Below are 18607 nucleotides of genomic sequence, written 5' to 3'. Positions count from 1 at the left end.
ACATGAGCGAAATTATCTGCATTGATTATCAGGAAAATTAACCATATATATGTATAACTAGAAATAATTAAAATGCTCTGACCACTCAATCAACTTTGGCAAGTTATGACTAACAGCTGAAGGCCTGTTGCCAGCCTGGCAACAAAAAGTGGAAGAAACATTTACTTGCTACTTGCTTACTTCCTATCACTGGTGATGGTAGTTTGGAAGTAGGATTTGAGTCTTCAATTTTCTGTCAAAGAACTCCCCAACATCTAACTCAATCTTTATTTATATAGCACAACACAATACAAATAAAGAATGCAATACAAAGTGCTTCACAAACTAAAAAACATCTGACAGAAATTAAGCGAATATTGAAAACCCACCACAAGACAGAAAAATTAAACACTGTCCACCAACTATTCACCAATGAGGTCATGTTTTGGTGCAGTGTGGCTGTGAGCAGGATTACACAAAACCAACAGAACAGAGATGCACCAAACTTTGTGGAGGGATGGGGCTCAGGCCAGGGAAGGAATCTGGTTACCTTTTATAATTGTGTGATTGCTCGGTTGTGGCGTTGATTATGCCTGTTGTGATTTTATCTTGAAATGGTCGGCATCAAACGAATCACAACGGTCTTAGCTTTCCAACGATATATGGCATGATTAGCTATGTAATTATAGCTGATGTGTATCTTACATGATTGCACATAAATAATGTTAGCTTGATGTTTCCCTCCTCTCACTACAACTCCACTTACTTGACACTTTGACTTGAAAAATGAGTCGATGGTCTGCTGTCTCTTCCTTTTAGACATGGTCTGATCATCAAACTTAGAAGTAGATGTCTGCAAATTAGCAAACCTTCTGTCAGTTACCATTATCTTGACTCGATGCTAAGTTTGTTTGCCACCTGGCTTGGTTAATATTGACTTAAATGTCACAAAGCAAGACATAGTTTTGTTAGTTACCGACAAAATTCCTCATTACTTACTGGTCAGATGACTGTTATAGCCTCTGCTCGCTGTCTGCTTCGTAATAAAGAAATGCAGATAGAGCTCTGAAAAAATGTTTATTTTTTTATTTTTCGCACGGCGGACCTGGTGGGTTTGGTCAAATGGCTGTGATTGGCTGGATTCATGTAGCCTATGGAGAACTGACGTGCGCTCCGTTTCAGTATGCTGGTGGACCGCGAGGACGGGTAAATGGTTTAAATCTCAGAAAAAGTGGGGGGGATGAAATCGTCTTTTTGTAAAAATAACACGGGTGCGACGCTCTTGCTGATCACAGATATAAGCATCCATTATTCTGCGACGCTCTTGCTGATCACAGATATAAGCATCCATTATTCATCCTTCATGATGTAAACATGTGTGAGGTAGTTAAAGAACTTCCGGCTGTTTTAACTTGCAGCCTTCTTCCAGTGCAAACAATGATGGAAAGCAGCATTGATAGATGTCTTAGCCCATCTCATGGCATGAACCAATGTGGTTGGCCAATTCCAATTCCAAAAGTGGAAAAAAAAGGAAAAAAGTGACTTATTGAATCATATTGATATAGTTTTGTTTTGTTTGATTTCATGTTATGTATATGACACAGGCACACAAACAAATTGTCATCAATCCAATTAATCTAAAAAAAAAATGTGGAAAAAATTAACATAGGTAAATGAGCTCACTTTTTGTCTGAAGTTTGAAATCAGTTTCCTTCTCGAACACAATAGTGCCCTCAACTGAGACCCTGCATGGCTTTCACTCTACCGGGTCTCTGCACAGTAAACAACACGAGTGTTGATCATCAGCTCCCCAGATAACAGACTAAACTTGCTCAGCTTTACTCTTGTGCTGAGGAAGTTCAGAGGCGTGATTGATTCTCTGTCACTGCAGAAAACTTCAGAAAGAGCTTCAAATGACTTGCAGTTAACTGGCATTCTGCCTCTAGACTGCTTCTTTTTTCAGCCCTTTAAAATCTTATTAGACATCACATCAGAGACTCTGGACTTATTCAGCTGTGTCACTCCCGCTAGGATAGCCACTTATCCTGTCAACCCCCCCTACCCACTGGACATGGCAGGACCCTTATTAATAGGCAAAGCTCCAGTGGGTCGTACCAAAACCCCCATGGGGGGGGGTGGTCATCAACACTGTGCCGCTGGGCTGCTGAGTGACAGCTAAACGGCTTAAAATGTCACTTTGAATAAGAAGCAGGCCACACACAGGGACTTACACATCGGGCATACGGGAATTCACACACACACAAATACACACACTAGATGTGTACATAGCAAATTTCAGTGTCTGGTGGGTTTTTTCTGTAAATAAGTGTGTTTCAGTAGGGGGGCCACGGCTCCGGCATCGGGAGCCAATCAGGCGTCGGTGGCCGCACACCTGGATTTACATAATAGAAAAGTACACACAAGGCCATAACAATAACTGAATATGTAAACATGTATTAAGATGTGCACAGGTTACTGTTTAATGTATGATCATATTTGGTATTTTTATGTCTTGTATTTAAACAGCAGCAATTGTGTGAGTAGATAATAAGGTCAGCATTAATTACATTCTGTGTTTACATGCATGTCCATCAGGGCTGTGCTGATAATAATAGGATGTTTATCAGTTTTCTGTGTCTGTAGAGCAGCTCTCAGCATTTTCTCCGCGTGTTGATTGGAAAGCCTCCCCTGCAGTAAGCCCTGGGGCTGTATCCAGAAAACCTTGTTAACGCCTCTACAGAGATCCGGCTAGGGAAATATTAGCCTCTAAAAGACAGACTAATGCCACTTTCTATCACTCTGCTATATAAGAATAGCCAGACTGTGTCATTATCTTCACAGCTGGATTCTTCCTTTGTAAAATGTCTGTGATTTGACACTAAAGATGAGTTTTGTTAAATTAAAATTATGAGTTGACCCTGATGCTGTGGAAAATATGTTACTAAAGCAGTAGCCTCAGCTACTACCTGGACGACTTATAGGATTTCATGGTCATTCATTAAATATTGAATTGTGTTTTTATATTATTATTGCCATTGATCACACTGGTTTTACTTAAACAGAGTAGAATCTAGAATCCAATCAGAACTCACCCTCTTGAAAAAGTAGCCCAGCATTTACCATCAGTGATTTGCTGGTCAAATATTTACCTGTGTGAAGCCTCTGGCATTAAACCAGGTATGGAGAAAGTAGCTAATCTTCTCTGCATTCCACCTCAGAGGACTTCTCTTTTTTTCTTCAATCAGATTTATTCCTAAAGCCTTACTCACACCGAGGACATAAGCGCCACGGTCACCAGAGCTGATCACTGCCACTCTAATCAGTGAAACCATTCACACCGGGTGTACGGTGTTCATTTTAGGACATCCTCAGATCTTAGACTCAGGTATCAGACTCAAACGAAAAGACATCAGAGTCGCCTAAAAGTCACTCAGTCTCAGAAAAACCATTGTCATCTCACAAAAAAATGGCCTCATCCTCACATGAAACGGCCTCATCCAAAACAGCCTCATCCTCACATGAAACGGCCTCATCCAAAACAGCCTCATCCTCACATGAAACAGCATCATCCAAAACAGCCTCATCCTCACATGAAACGGCCTCATCCAAAACAGCCTCATCCTCACATGAACCAAGAAACGAATGCGAAACCGAAACCACACGTCTTGTCAGTCAACTTAACAACTACAGTATTGTTGCTGTTTAGGCTAAATAAACCGACCAAAATAAATACTAAATAATTTATTTATTAATTTAGAATGAAAAATAATTTGTCTTTTCGTATGAACCCTTTATGGGCGTACTCATAGACCTATAGCCAGCCTTGGCCAAAGGAGGGAGCTGTTGAATAGCTTAATGAATTAGCAAAAGTAGCCAACAGCTTTTACAGTGACACAGTGGTGTTGTTTATGTTAACTGGTACAGCAAGCCAACATATTTGTGGTATAATAGCAAATCGTAATTTTCTGCAAGCTATTTCACTTGTGAAAACTTTCAGAACCATGTTAATGCTAACATGCTAATGTTAATTGCTAGCACGTTGTCTGTCTAAAATGACTAGCATGTTAGCGCTATTTGTAAAGACATGCTAATTGGTAACATTAGCGGCCAATGCTAAAATTAGTGCAAATGCTAATTGCTAGCGCGAATGCAGCCCATCAGCAAGCTCTTGATGGTGCACCTGTAGAAGTTTGTGAGGATGTTGGTGTTCATGCCAAACTTACAAGCTTTGTTGATGCCTCTGTCTGTGTGAAGTATCCAGGTGAGGTCCTAAGCAACAGGCACACTGAGGAACTTGAAGCTGCTGACCCTCTCCACTTCAGCATCCTGTGGATGGGGAGGTGTAGGCCACTCTGCTGTCTCCTGGAGTCCACAATCATCCCTTTAGTTTACTGACATACAGAGAGAGGTTGTTCACTAGCTGGTTAATGTCTTCACCCTATCCCTGTACACTACCTCATCATTGACCATAATGACGCCCAGGATGGTCGTGTCATCAGCAACTCTGTGGAGTTCTTTTTAATTTGACAACTCTGCAGTCAACACAGTCTCTGTCTTTTTGCACTGGGACCTTGCTGTATTTATGAGGTTTTGGTTACATTCAAAGTCAAACAATCTGTGCAATCAGTTTCTGATTAAGTAATTAAAAAAACATTTGATATTATTGCAGCGTATGGTAAATGGACTGTACTTATATAGAGCCTTTCTAGTCTTCCGACCACTCAAAGCGCTTTACAGTATGTATCTCATTCCAACCAGTTCTCAATGGATTTATTATTATTTATTTATTTATTTTTGTAGTGTAGGGAAACAGTTGTTCGAGAGGCCACATTCTTGTCTAATTTATTGTAGCGAGTAAAAGTAGACTCACATTTTTACAGCATGTTCAGCATATCAAACCCTCAGTAATGCATTATTACTTATATTGTTTCTGTGAAATCAGCTCCCATTTACTTCATTTGAAATTCCATGTTTAATCATGGACTGTATTTAAAGTGTTGCATTTTGTTTCTTGTTATATTCCGTAGAATAAGGCACAGAGGGAACCTGATCCAGAGCCTGTCTGATGGAAACAACGTGACAGACATGGTCATTACTCCTCAAAGTCCGTCAGAGAGAGAGGCAGTAACACGAGGGTTTTTTCAGCCTGTATCAAACGTTTAACCAGCAAATAGGTACAGTTTATACGTCCTATGCATTCCTTACTATTTACTATGGGTGGGTGCTGTTATTAGGACAATTAGACTTCAATTTAATTATTTTTTTTACATATTATGTTTTACCTGTAAAAATGCCAGACCCTGTGTGGCTGCTCAGCAGGTAACATTCATTTATTATGGCTTATTATGAATTATGGCTCTCATGGTAAGTGGCCTTTTTATCACACACTGCATACATAATAGATGTGTTTACAGCTTTTTGTGCATATTGCACATTGCTGTCTTGTTGTCTTGGATTATCCTTGGTCTATGGTATATGTGGGCACACTGAAAAACTCAAAATCTTATACTTTTATATATTTCTATAAAAGTATACTTTTCTAATTTCTAGTCAAAATATCTCATCACACTTAATATAAGACAAAATCACCTAAAGAGTAAGATTTAAGTGAGATAAAGTAGCTTGTTTTTAGACAGTTCATCTTGAATATCTTGCTAAGTGAAATAGTCTTGAAAACATCTTGTTTTGAATCTCAGATAAAACAAGCTTTTTTTAACATGTCATAAGGTTCTTAAGCTGCTGTGTTATTTGTAAAAGATGAATCATCTTGTTTCAAGAAATAGACTTGAATTGAAACAACAAATTTGCTTTATTGAAAACTGCATGGCACGCCCAACTCATGGTACAGTGTGGCTATTACATTTCCATCAAACCATGTCCATGTGATATGTAAAAAAGACAGAGGCAAAAGAGGCACTCTGGACATACTGCACCACATTATTCCACAAGTAATAAGTACAAATAAATGTTGTCATCAATTACAGTGTTTGTCAGTGCTTAAAAAAAAAATCAGCCCAAATACCCACACTCAATACAGACTCAAGAATGATGTTTGATGATGTCTGTGAGATCATACATCAGTGGAATGTACTTGCTATTATTGAAGTTTGCATAGTAGTTTGGTGTATAATCAACAAGCTTTTCAGCATCCATGAAAATATTGGCTTGAGCAAGGTCGGGAACTTCTACCTCATAAGCTAAATAATGATCATTCCACCCAACTGTAGAGAGACGTTGGCATTCAAAACATAACACTGACACATTTAAAATATAAATGTTTTTACAAGTGCAAACTTCGATGACATTAGAAATAACCAAAGATTTTCCACATGTATGCTTATTTTTATGTTGCATAATCCACAGGAAGGAAACTATATGTTCAACGTGCTCTATTTCTTAGAATTCTTTAATCTTTCTTTTGACATAGTAAACATTTTTCACCTCAGAGGCTGGGCTCATGTCAACTTCACTTGAACAAAATGTTTCTCATGCACATTCTGACTACATTCATAAAGTTGGTTGTGCTTAACAAGAGACTTACAGATATTTTTAAAATTACTTTTCAAAGCCCACTGCTTAAAAAAGCAATGCTTTGACTCAAAGCGCATACACATATGCCTCACTGTAGGACCAAGTGCCTTAATCTGAGAGGGAAGATGCAGCAAATAATGCTGTTTAGGTATAATATTTGCATCTGGAAACAGTTGTTTAAAATGTTTCAAATGTTGCTCTATTAAAAGCTTCAGCCTTGAAAGAGTTTAGAGAGCTATAATAGGTGAAAACAGAATTTTGACTATCTCTAACAACTTGAGTAGCATTTGTGTGTAATCATTTTCTCCAATTTTGTCAATGAGAAATGGCAGGATCTTTAACAAAAACAAGATGCTTTAAAACACATTTGATTTCATATGGGGTAACACCTTCAAGAATGACATGCATGATGTCTTGTGGGGTTTGATTGATTATATCAAAGTGAGGAAATTCTGCTAATTTGCTTATCCTGTTTATGCCATATGTCATTTTTAGATTGTCTTTCAGAAAGTCAGTATTTTCCTTTTCAGTGTCATTACATTGGCTGTTATGACTTGCCATTGTCCATTTAACAAACAAATCTTCATTAAATTGCCTTGTCTTCAAAGTTGCATTCGCAGTGCCTGCATTTACTTTAGGCAAACCCCACTCGTATCTTAAATACAGCCACACATGCTGAGCTAGAGTGTCTCCGCACACAGACATAAGTCTCACCTTTTGCAGTGACAACCTGGACAACATTACACAGCTCAGTTAAGTCACGGTTATTTCTCTCAAATATCTCATCAATACCACAATGGGAAAGATCTTTTGATTTTACCATGGCAAGCAGACGAATGGCAGCAAGTCTTGATCTGTATTCAGGGTTGATGTTACCTAAGGTGTAATAAATCAATAACAATTTGTTTTTGTTTGCCCGAGATCCAAGAGGATTGCATAACTCAATTTCATCTGTATATAAAACCAAATGCAATGCTCTGGGAAATTACAAAAACAGTGGGTGCGACTTAAAAATGTCTCCATCAATGAAATCATGAAGAAATCCATCCTTGTGTAACAGGGCCACTCCACCCAGGGACTCTGCGTTGTGTTGTGTTGTGCTTTTGTGCTGTCCAGAATATGTATTGCACACCGACACAGAACTTGAGCAAGTCTGACAACAATACTTTGAGCTGTCGAAGAGAGGCGAACAGCGCAACTGCCAGATGTCAAAGGAGCTCAGATGCCGGCTCAATCGAAACACCATGACCAGTATGATTGCAACATTACTTTCTATAACCTCTCCAGCATATATATCAAATAATGTTATGTATTTAAAACCCATGTGTCTCAATAGCGGTATTTTTGCTCTTTAATTGAATGTAATTTTTGGCTTGGGTTCCAAAATACCTGTGTTTAGTCTGTGTTATGTGTTGAAGGACAAGGAAGATCCCAAAGCCTACCTGAAGAAGCACCCTCTGCCCTGTCCAGTCCTGATGGTGAGTTTGTCCAACTTCCTCATGACTGTGTGTAGTGGGGGTGCGCACCCCTTTGTAGGGGTGTACTACATGCAGTTGTATGTGACTGCATGATCATATGAGTTTCGAGCAAATAGTTTTCATGCATTTAGTATACAAAAGATGAATTGATTTTTTAAAATGTCATTTCTATGGTTAAAATTTTAAATAATTAATTTTGGTAGCTAGGATCAGGGCTGATATTTGTTAAAAGATTTAATTCCATGAAAGTTTAATACAATATTAATGTGTGATTTTAATGGCAGACATTTTTTGTCATGCAGCAATATGAGATGAACATTTTTTAAACTGAGGCATATTAATAATGTATTTTTGTGACTTACAGCTAACAAGTCTGCAGATGTTGACAGTCCAGACACCTACAGTCCAGCAACCATGGCCAAGCACTACAAGACACTACAAACTTTGTATAAAAGAACAAATCTGAACCACCAGGATGTCTCTCATCTCTTGGATTTAGAATTTGTGGCCAGACGAGCGTTCATTGATTCAAATACCGTTCGCGAGAAAGACAGACGCTAGAAGGTTCTAGAAGAATATCCTTGTTTTAAGGATGCTGGATATGCAAGTCATTATTGACTGTGCTTAATTGAAACCATGGTATCACACACAGTGTTTAAAATACCAATTTCCTCTTCCATGATATATTTAAATGTCTGTATTGGTATATTTGATTTTTCATAGATGATGGAGGAGCTTCAATGCATTTTGGATAAGGATAATACCAACTGTATCGATGAACTGAAGGAAAGATGGCAAGACTTCTGCCAGAAGGTGCAGTTTTTTGGTCTTTGGAAGAAGGCGCTGAAACCCCCAATGGGAATGGACAAAGGTAGGGAATGATATTTTGGTGTTATTAGTAATTAGGGTGGACCTTCAGGCATGTTAATTGTCAAGTACATGACCTAATGTTTTGTCATCCTTCTTTTTCATCTATGACGGCTATCCCATTATTTGCTGAATGTTTGTTTTTTTAAGCATTGTGTCTTTTGTATACCTTTTGATCAGATTTGACCTTGTGCACTCTGTCCAAGGTAATGAATCTTTTCCTGCAGCTGAACAGGCTCTTGAGATCTTACGTGTGCTGCCATCACTGTTCCCCTCCACGTCTGCTCCTCCAAAGAGGCTACAAGATGCAAGTGAGGCTCTGGTCCATGTCCTTGAGGTGAGCTGTGTTGCAGAATTATTTTCACAGCAGTATCGGAAAAAAATATATAACTGAAGGTGCTGCCTCCGACGACTCCCAATCAGGGATGTAGTGGTGGGTAAACGCACGTAAACGCCGTTTACCCACCTCCAGATTTTTGGGAAATAGCGTTTACGAACCTCTAAATATAGTTTACGCACCTCTAAATACAGTTTGCGCACGTTCAATCATAGTTTATCCACCTCTACATACAGTTTACGCACGCATGTCTCTTGTTTTATAAACTACAGATATTAATAACGCTTTCCCGTTATTTTTCAATTGCCTACAACTAGTAGATCCTGCAAGCATGAGTTCTTGTGGGTTTTATCACTGCGTAGCCTATACGCGTAGTAATTCGCCCTCTTGCGGGAGCCAGCAGACTGCGAGATTTCATCCACACGTTTACATTAGCTTCGCTACCAACTACAGTGCTTCTATCCACAAGACAGAGCACCTTGCATGTTACTGATTACGTACGTGTGTGAAGTTATGGTGAAATGGATATTAGGCGATTTCTAAAGCGTCGAGGCAGCAATCTTCCAGCTGAGACCAGCAAAATATCTCGACACAGTGAGTCCAAAAAGAATCCTAAACTTCACGTTTTTAGGATAAACTCCCCATCGTTTTGGTTTGTGGACCATGCCACTAACTAACGTTAGGTTGTTAACTCGTGCCAACAAATTAGCCTACCTTTCTGGCAGACAATGGCGTTGTTAGTGCAGTCTAAAGTTTTTGGTAATTATCATATCACAGGGCAGCTTCAGATCCACGTGCACGTCCCTGCACACTAAAATATCCAACAGACAAAGAGGCTCTGTGGGCACTGTTGTGAGTGACATTATGACTATGGGTAGCTACAAAGTTAAGTTCAGTGCTATAATGATTATTTGATATTGTTCTTTTTTTTGCTTTCTTTCACACTGACATTATTTTTCTCTTTATTAAGATTTAATAAACCTCAAACATGCGTATTGTGTATCTCGAATTATGACTGATACAGAGTAGAGACCTCAGGGAACCCTTGTCACACACAAACATACATACATGCATTCACACACATACAAGTACACACACATGCACATTTACAAACACTCATACACACACAATCCTATGTGTCAGAAAAGTTGTTTCATAAAATACACATCGTAGCCTCCTTGCGTCATGCTTGCGTCGACTATGAATTGGCCCTTACAACGTCGTGGTCCCCCGATCCCAAAATCTATAGTTTACCCACCTCTTTTTTTACCACTACATCCCTGCTCCCAATGTGTAAAACACCTAAAACATTTGTTTTAGAAAAAGGATTTTCACTGGGTAGATGTCTTGGCTATGTCACAGTATGTACGAAAATGGGTGCATTACATGGTAGCAGGTTTTATCACTCTAATGATAACCAAGCAAGACTAGCCTAGCCTTGGTTTTTAGTTCGTTTATAAGGCGAGATGTATGTAAACAGTAAATGCATTGGGGATCATTTAAAACAGCACTTTGAGATGGAGCTATCTCAGTACTGCAACTTCAGAATTAACTAAAAAACTAATCTTTGTGAAGTTATGCTTGTAAACAACCCTCTACCCTAGGTTCCAAATGACCAGAATGCATTATCCTGACAGAAGGATGTCTGTGTTATGTGTTACAGGAAAAAAAAAAGACCCCAATTTCTACTTGAAGAAACGCCCTCTCTCCTGCCCAGTACTGATTGTCAGTCCATCCAACTGCCTCCTAGCGGTAGGAGATGTGGCAATAACCACTTTTCAAAAAGACAAGCTTACTGAGAGTGCCTTATACCTCATGGCCTACTACTGTATTATACCCTACACCTGACTTATCCAAAGTGTGTAGCCACTCTGCTTTCAGTCATACAGACAGAGGTCCTCTTAGACGAAATCCATGCGAGAAATCTCACATCGTCTTACAAGAAAAGCATGGCTGAGTGTAAAGGTTTTATTGGCCAATAAAACCAGTGGTCATATGGTGTAGAATAGCACTTCCTCTTTCCCTCCATGGGTACTACAATCCATGCTCATTGCTATTGATTTTTGGTCGGAATTTGGCTAAGTTAGCTCAGTGTTAATTTGGGGTGCACAACAATATTAGCTAACATGCTGATATTGGCAAAAAGTCCAGTATGGTGCATCCTTGATGATGTTACAATGGTTTATAGTGTATTGAGGGACTATTTGTTTATGTAAGCCCAGAATCTTTAATTTGAATGTTGCATTATTAAGCATTTGTATTAAGAATGAATGTCACAGGTGGAGCAGTTTTAGTGTACCTAGTGTGTCTATATGCTTTGAGTGTTTGAGTTTTGTACATGTATCGAGGGGCACATTGGTCAGATGTTTGGACCTGACCTTAACTCACTCACATATTTGGTATATTCTGCTATGTTTACATATTGCAGTTCCATAAATACTGTGAGCCAAAATGTTGAAAATGAAAAAAATAAATGAGGCTGTTTCCCTTTTATGCAGTCCTCTGGGACTTTTTGCTGTTTAAATAAAAAATAAAAGGTGGTTAAATGCAAGACTAGTTTTCATTCTTTCTGTCTTATAAGAAGTAGTTAATGCCTTGAATCTAGTAGGTGAATGTCTTGAATCTAGAACAGGATTATATTTGTAGAGCTTACAATAAGGTAAATACACTTGAGATGATGATGGGATGGTAAATTACAGCTTATTATGGCAAAAGGGCACTGCCTAATTAAAGTCAGGAATAATAACTTCAAGACATTTTGTCTCAAAATGCCAGTTTCTTATCTTATTTCAAGTAGGTGGTGGACTTGAATCTAGAACAGTGTCGCAATTATAGAATTAAAATTTAGTTAAATACACTTGAAACAAACAGGAAGACAGATGCTAGTTTTGAGGGGAAAATACTATTTTTCAGCATCATAAGCTTATTATGAGACACAAAAACATCAAAATACTAGTAAAACATAGCTAAAAATTTGTTTTCCCAGCTAATTTCAAGATCACTCTTATCTTGTAAGGCTTAAATATAATGTCTTATTTCAAGAAATCTTACCAAGATAATTTTCACTTGTTCCATTGGCAGATTTTTTTTTGCTTATTACAAGCAAATAAATCTTGTATACATTTTTTTGCTTATTTTTTGAATGACCTTTTTTTCAGTGCACCTGTCAAAAGGTCAAAGGTTGGATTTACCAGAAGACTTGAAAGCAATGTGAAAAAAATGTCTTCGTTAAGCCATGGCTGAATTTGTAATTATGTCTATAAATGATAGGTAAAATATGTTGGTTAGTACTGGTCAAAGGCATTCATGTGGGGTTCTTGGCTAACTTAACCTAATATACTACCTACTTGTATTTATCCTTCTCAAAGGTCGATTTAACCTTGCACTGCCAGTGGTGAGCTGCATCAGCTGTGGCCTAACATGGTCCCCCTCCATTACGGACATCCAGGGTAGTGCAGATGGGCCTGGCTTGAATTTCTGCACCTTGTTTGCAACTGATGTCTCCCAGTCTTTCTGTGACATTAAGATATCCGCCCCATGGATGTCACTTGAGGCATACGACAAAATGCTGTGAGCGAGTTCTCAAATTTCCAAATTTAATGAAGTCGCATGTATTCAGTCCATCAATGTTTATGATGACTTACTCATATACTAATACTATTGCTGTTTTTGTCCTATACTTAAAACATACTTACACAACTCACTTATACAAGGAGCCTTGTCTACACTCCAGTCTTGTCTTATAATAATGCAGCACAGTGTGAGGATACAGGTGTGTTAATAAGGAATATTTATCTATCTGTAAAGTCACTGGTATCATAGACTGCAGTCTGCAGTGTAGTTAAATAGATACACTTCACTGATAAACACACAGCTGAGTAACATTAGGCGTAATGATCATAGAAAGTTAGTATGTCACATCTGTATTATGTTCATATTCTATTTCTCTCTGCATCACTGTACTGTTCTCACTATATGTTATACGTCCAGTATGTAAACATAGGTAAACAGCAAGCCAAACTCATTTTTCACGAGCCAGGAAGCGAGCGCCTTGCTCCTTAATTAAAGGGCAGATCACAACTTTCACCAGAGGGCAGAACAATCACATTTTTCTGACAACAGTTTTTATAGGTGGAGCAAATGAACCCACCATTGCACACATTTCCTGCTCATATCCATCCCTGTATATCAGATATAGTACAGCGCTGTGCTTTTCTGCAGTGTTCTTGGGGGACAGGACATGGAGTCACATGTCTCAGCCAACTCAAGAGAAACAATAAAAACATATCATAACATTTCTGTGACTGTTACTGGGGCAGGTCATCCCGTGATTAAAACACTGCTTTAAAAACCGATTGTTGAATGTAACTGAGTGATCACAGTTTTATGTACAGTACTCATGCTCGTTAATGTTACTCTCACTTAGAAACTGATCAACTGATAAAAGAATCACAATCCCGATGTGACAAGTGTGTGTTTTTATATTGTTGTTTTTCTAAACAGATTCAAAAGGTCATCTTGGGTGAGAAAGAATGCTTGGCAGCTCCTGTTGGTGACTACAACAAGCTGTCTGAACCATCAAGGCAAACTGTGTCCATTGATGGCCTCATCCAGACTGACATTCGGCCTTGGCAGAACATAAGAAGCAAAAGTATGCTCTTCATGTTAAAATATTTGACCTGTATCATCTTTAAACAAATCTCCAGTATCTGAGCAGTAGTTGAAAGTTCTTCAGACATAATATGCTACTATGTGAGGTCTGGCTAGTTGGGGTCTGCAACTAACACTGCCCTCTCCGCTTTAAAGAAAGGCTTGATTAAAGGATCCTTAAGTGTTTATATAGTGAGCTCACTTTCATTACTGACTTTACTGACTTTGTTCTGTTTTTTCGAGCCTCTCTTGCTAACATGTCTGAGGATGCACAGAAGGGACTCCAGTGTCTGGTGCTTAAAAACAAACTGAACTGAAGCTCAAATGCTAAAAGTGGAGGACTGTCACAGGAGAATCCTCAGCCATCTACTGCTCCTGGGTATTTACTTGGAGGAGGGGGAGATCAGAGAAGATGATGCAGCTGACAGTGATTGCAGCACTTCTGATGAGGAGGTGCTAGTTCACCTCCTGGGCACTGCTGAGGTGCCCTTGAGCACGGCAAGCGAGAAGCGCCCTACTGCTCGTAGGGCGCTTCTCGGTGGCTGCCCATCACTCCACTATCTCTCCTCACATTGCATGTCTATGAGTCCTTGTATGTGTGTTCGGGGTTAAAATGCATGTAAAACAATAACTGAGTAAAAAAATATCTGCCTCCAATACTGATGCAGAGGGCAGACAGCACACCAACAGTTTGCTAATGTAAAAACGAGCACACTGTTGTTGGTGGTGGGGTTATGGTTTACGCAGGCAAGTTGCAGACATTGAACAAGGGTGCATTCATTAAAGGCAATTTGAATGCAAAGACATTGTGGCATTGTCAGGCACATTGTTGTGCCATTCAACCACCACCCTTGGCCTCATGTTGTGGCATGATAATTCACTGCCCCGCATTGTATGATCTGTAGACAATTGGTGGAAGCTGAAAACATCCTAGTTCTTGTATGGCCTGCACACTCACCAAACATGCCACCCACTGAGTTGTGTTTGGGATTCTTTGGATGCTGCCTATGACAGCTTGTTACAATACCTGCCAATATCCAGCAACTTTGCACAGCCATTGAAGAGGAGTGGGCCAACATTCCACAGGCCACAATCAACAACCTCATCAACTCAGCGTGAAGGAGATGTGTTGCACTGCATGAGGCAAATGGTGGACACACCAGATACTGACTGGATTTCACAGTCACTCGGAACCGTACACAGTCAGCCTCCCGCCTGCTCTAACTTAATAGTATGATCTCTGCCTGTCATCAGACATTGGTCACAGGCACGTATACATTAACACTATGTTAAATCAGTGTGTGGAGTGCACATGGATGAGCAGTTTGGAATTAATGGTCAGTACAGGTGAAGGTGAGAGAAGGTGAAAAAGAGAAAAAGTTGACATGGAGCATATTAAGAAAGGAGAACAGATTATAAAAATGAAGGAGAACAGCCCTGCCGCTGCAAAATGACATGCCTCAGTCATAGTGTTTCTGCTCATGAGTTTTTGTTTTTCTCCTTGTAAGAGTGATTTTCTGTTGTAAATTCTTAGTCTAGCCTTTTGTTTCTCAGTGTTTAGTGTTGTTGTGTTTTTCAGCCTCCTTCGGAGCGCTTTCAGTTAATGTTTTGCAGCCTGTTGTTTTTCCTCCTTGTGAGTGATTTTGATTTTGATAACTTTTTCATAAAGTAGTTTAGAGTTTTTGCTCCTTTGGAGTGATTTTTTTGTTTTTCCTAGTTTAGGCCTGTTTTCATAGCCTGCCATAGCCTCACTCCTTGGAGGTTTTTTTTGTTATACCAATAAATAAGCTCATTGACACCTCTGCGCCTGAGTTCTGTTTTGAGTCCGGCCTGACAGCTCATAAATGGCACTTAACTATGTTATGCATGAAAGCAGGACATAAAGGAAGAGTTTCATGATGTTCAATGCAAGTCCAGTCTGAATAAATTCCAGCTGTAGAAAGTACACAAAAATATGTCAAATTACAAATCGTGCCTTGAAACGGTCGTAGTGTTTGTGGGGAGAATTAGTTCGCAATGACTTTGTTGTGCCTCATATGGGTTGGATAAAGGTATCTGGAACAGGTGACATTGATTGGACGCTGAAAAGATCCCATATCTTTTCCTGAAGCTGCTGGGAGGCGAAGGCCAAATGATGTTGGAAAGCTAAGAGCATCAGGGAATGTGGACATCCAAGGTAGCTAATGAGAAGGGATCAGAGCTGATTGAGAGGATTCCAAGACTTCAGGAGTCTGCTCATCTTCATAAAAAAAAATGCTGTCTGAAAGGTTGACAGAGACCTGCTGAGCTGTTGTTTATGGTAAGTTTTGTTTGCACCAGTCTGTCACGTGAAAACTGAGTCAGAGGAAGTGAATGGATCGTTTGTGCTTATGTACGGAAATGGGATGAGTTCAAGGCATGGTCTTTGTTCCCAAACTTTATAAAACTTTATATTCTTTGTAATTCAAAAGTAGAGAAACACACACACACACACAGTCCCACTTTCCCTGATTGAAACAATCATTCATATCCATTTTTATTTCATTTTTCCCCTCCTCATTTGGTTTTGCTTACGTACACATGCACGCACCCATTCACACACATGCATGGAGTAGTCGAACTCTCCTGAGGTGATAGGAAGCCAGATGTTTAAACAATGAGTAGCGCCCCTCAGAGGCAGGACGTGGAAGAATGGGCTTTCTTTTCATTTTTTACACTGAAGAAACAAATTTGTCACTTGGCTCCCTGTAGTACAAGCCCAGATACGAGCCCAGCAATTAGTTTGACAATGATGTACACACACACACACAGATTTGTATGACTAACACCATCGAGGACAGGCGCACATAGTCTAAGTAGGAAGCTGAGAAACAGTGAATGGCACAAAAAGAGAATCAATTTAAACCCAGATGTTTTGACAAAGAGAGAGAAAGCCACTGGGGTTTTTACATTGTTACACAGATGGCAATTACACAATACAATACATTACAATTCAATATAAGTGCTGTCATTTCATAATAATGGAGCAGGAGAAGCTGGCTCATTCATACTAGCAACATACAGCTGAGTGCTTCATTGTACTAGAATAGGAAATGAATGATATTCCACCACAGTGTGTGGGCTGTGTTTAGATCCATGAAACTATATGATAACGCCACCTCTCCACAATACACCTATTTTGCTAGTTTTTGTCATCATCATGTTCACAGTTTCATCTCTTACTTCACTGAAGTGATGGAAGCTTAGCTATTAAAACTCTCTCTAATGTCTCACCATCCTGCGTAGAAGTACTTGTGAAACAGAAATGGAATGAGTCCAAGGCCTGGGCTTTGTGGTCCTTGTTCTTGAACCTAGTTATACAACTTTGAATAAGTGTTTGTGTATATACATGCTGGCCTGTTTTAATGTTGTATGAGAGTGAATGCCGAATTTCAAATCCTTCAACCTACTAGCTGTTGATGTGGTCATTTTGGTTGTAATTATTACTTTAATTATTAATCACAGTTCCAAATTAATTCAATCATTTTCTCTTTATTAGTATTAGTGCTTTGATGTATTAATTAAAGTCATTATTTATGTTTATCTTTTGGTAATCTTGACAAAGCTTATTGGTTGCAAACCCATAGTTTGGTCCTTTAAACCATTTGGAATCCCTAACACCATGTTGTGTTTAGCTGGTTAGTGTGTTTGTAGCTTGTAACTGAATGTCTATAGTTTGGTATGTTATGCTGATGTAAACTGAACATTTCCTGCTGGAGTTATTGTGAAGCATTGTTAGGAGGTGCATTAAGCTTCATGAGTCAGTCACCTGAAATGGTTTTGGAAGTCTCCAAGGAGTTCCTGTATACGCTGAGCACTTGTTGTCTGCTTTCTCTTCGCTCTGCTGTCCAACTCATCCCAAAACATCTCAATTCGGTCGAGTGATTGTGGAAGCTAGGTCATCTGATGCAGCACTTCATCACTCTCGCACTCTCTAGAGGTGTCATTGTCCTGTTGAAAAAGTCTCCCTCAGTAGTGGTTTCTTTGCAGCAATTGGACCATGAAGGCCTGATTCACACAGTCACCTCCAAACAGAGGGGATGAGATGTGTGTGCTACGTGAACTCTGTGAAGCATTTATGTGGACTCCCCTCTCTTTCTCGCTCCCTCTATCTCTCTCTCTCCACACACACACACTCACACACACACACACACGCATATATATATATATATATATATATATAATCTAATATCTTATATATATATATATACTCTATAATATATATATATATCTATTATGCTTCTGCCGTTCAGGAAATTACACCTTTGATATATTGAATGAAATTTGAATATATGGATGAACCTTGAATCATATTTGAATGAGTCTGAATATATGAATGAAACCTTGATATTTGGAGTGAACCTTGATAATATTGAATGAACTGATATATGGAATGAAACTTTGAATATATTGAATTGAACCTTGAAATATAAATGAAGTCTGAATATATTGAACGAAACTTGAATATTGGAATGAAACCTGAAATCATATTTTTGGGGGAAAAATTTGGAAACTTGATATATGACATGATTAGTTGAATATATGAACGAACCTTGAATATATGGAATATGAACTTCAATATATGAACTGAAGTATGATATGACAGAACTTTGAACTATTGAATGAAACTTGACGACGTCAGACTTCACGGCATCTTGTGTAACGTGTGGTTCTTATAGCTAAAAGTGAGTGACAAGAGTCAGTCTGTCACAATCTCGTTGCAGCACAATATAAAACTATGAGGACC

At 39.0% G+C, this 18607-nt stretch overlaps 1 long non-coding RNA gene across 2 annotated transcripts; it reads left to right on the top strand.

Moving 5' to 3' along the window:
- Nucleotides 1-5714: 5714 nt before the first annotated feature.
- On the top strand, nucleotides 5715-11684 carry LOC109140968 (uncharacterized). 2 transcript variants are annotated; one of them, XR_002042614.2, is made up of 6 exons: nucleotides 5715-7761; nucleotides 7929-7988; nucleotides 8353-8552; nucleotides 8712-8859; nucleotides 9083-9192; nucleotides 10856-11684. It is a non-coding gene; the product is annotated as an uncharacterized LOC109140968 (long non-coding RNA). The 2 variants fall into 2 exon arrangements; XR_002042613.2 differs by having other exon boundaries at nucleotides 9062-9192.
- Nucleotides 11685-18607: the final 6923 nt, after the last annotated feature.

Source organism: Larimichthys crocea, chromosome X (genome assembly GCF_000972845.2).
Source record: "Larimichthys crocea isolate SSNF chromosome X, L_crocea_2.0, whole genome shotgun sequence".
NCBI classification, from domain to species: domain Eukaryota; kingdom Metazoa; phylum Chordata; class Actinopteri; family Sciaenidae; genus Larimichthys; species Larimichthys crocea.
The sequence above is the reverse complement of the archived record's forward strand: the minus strand, read 5'-3'. Positions and strand labels throughout refer to the sequence as shown.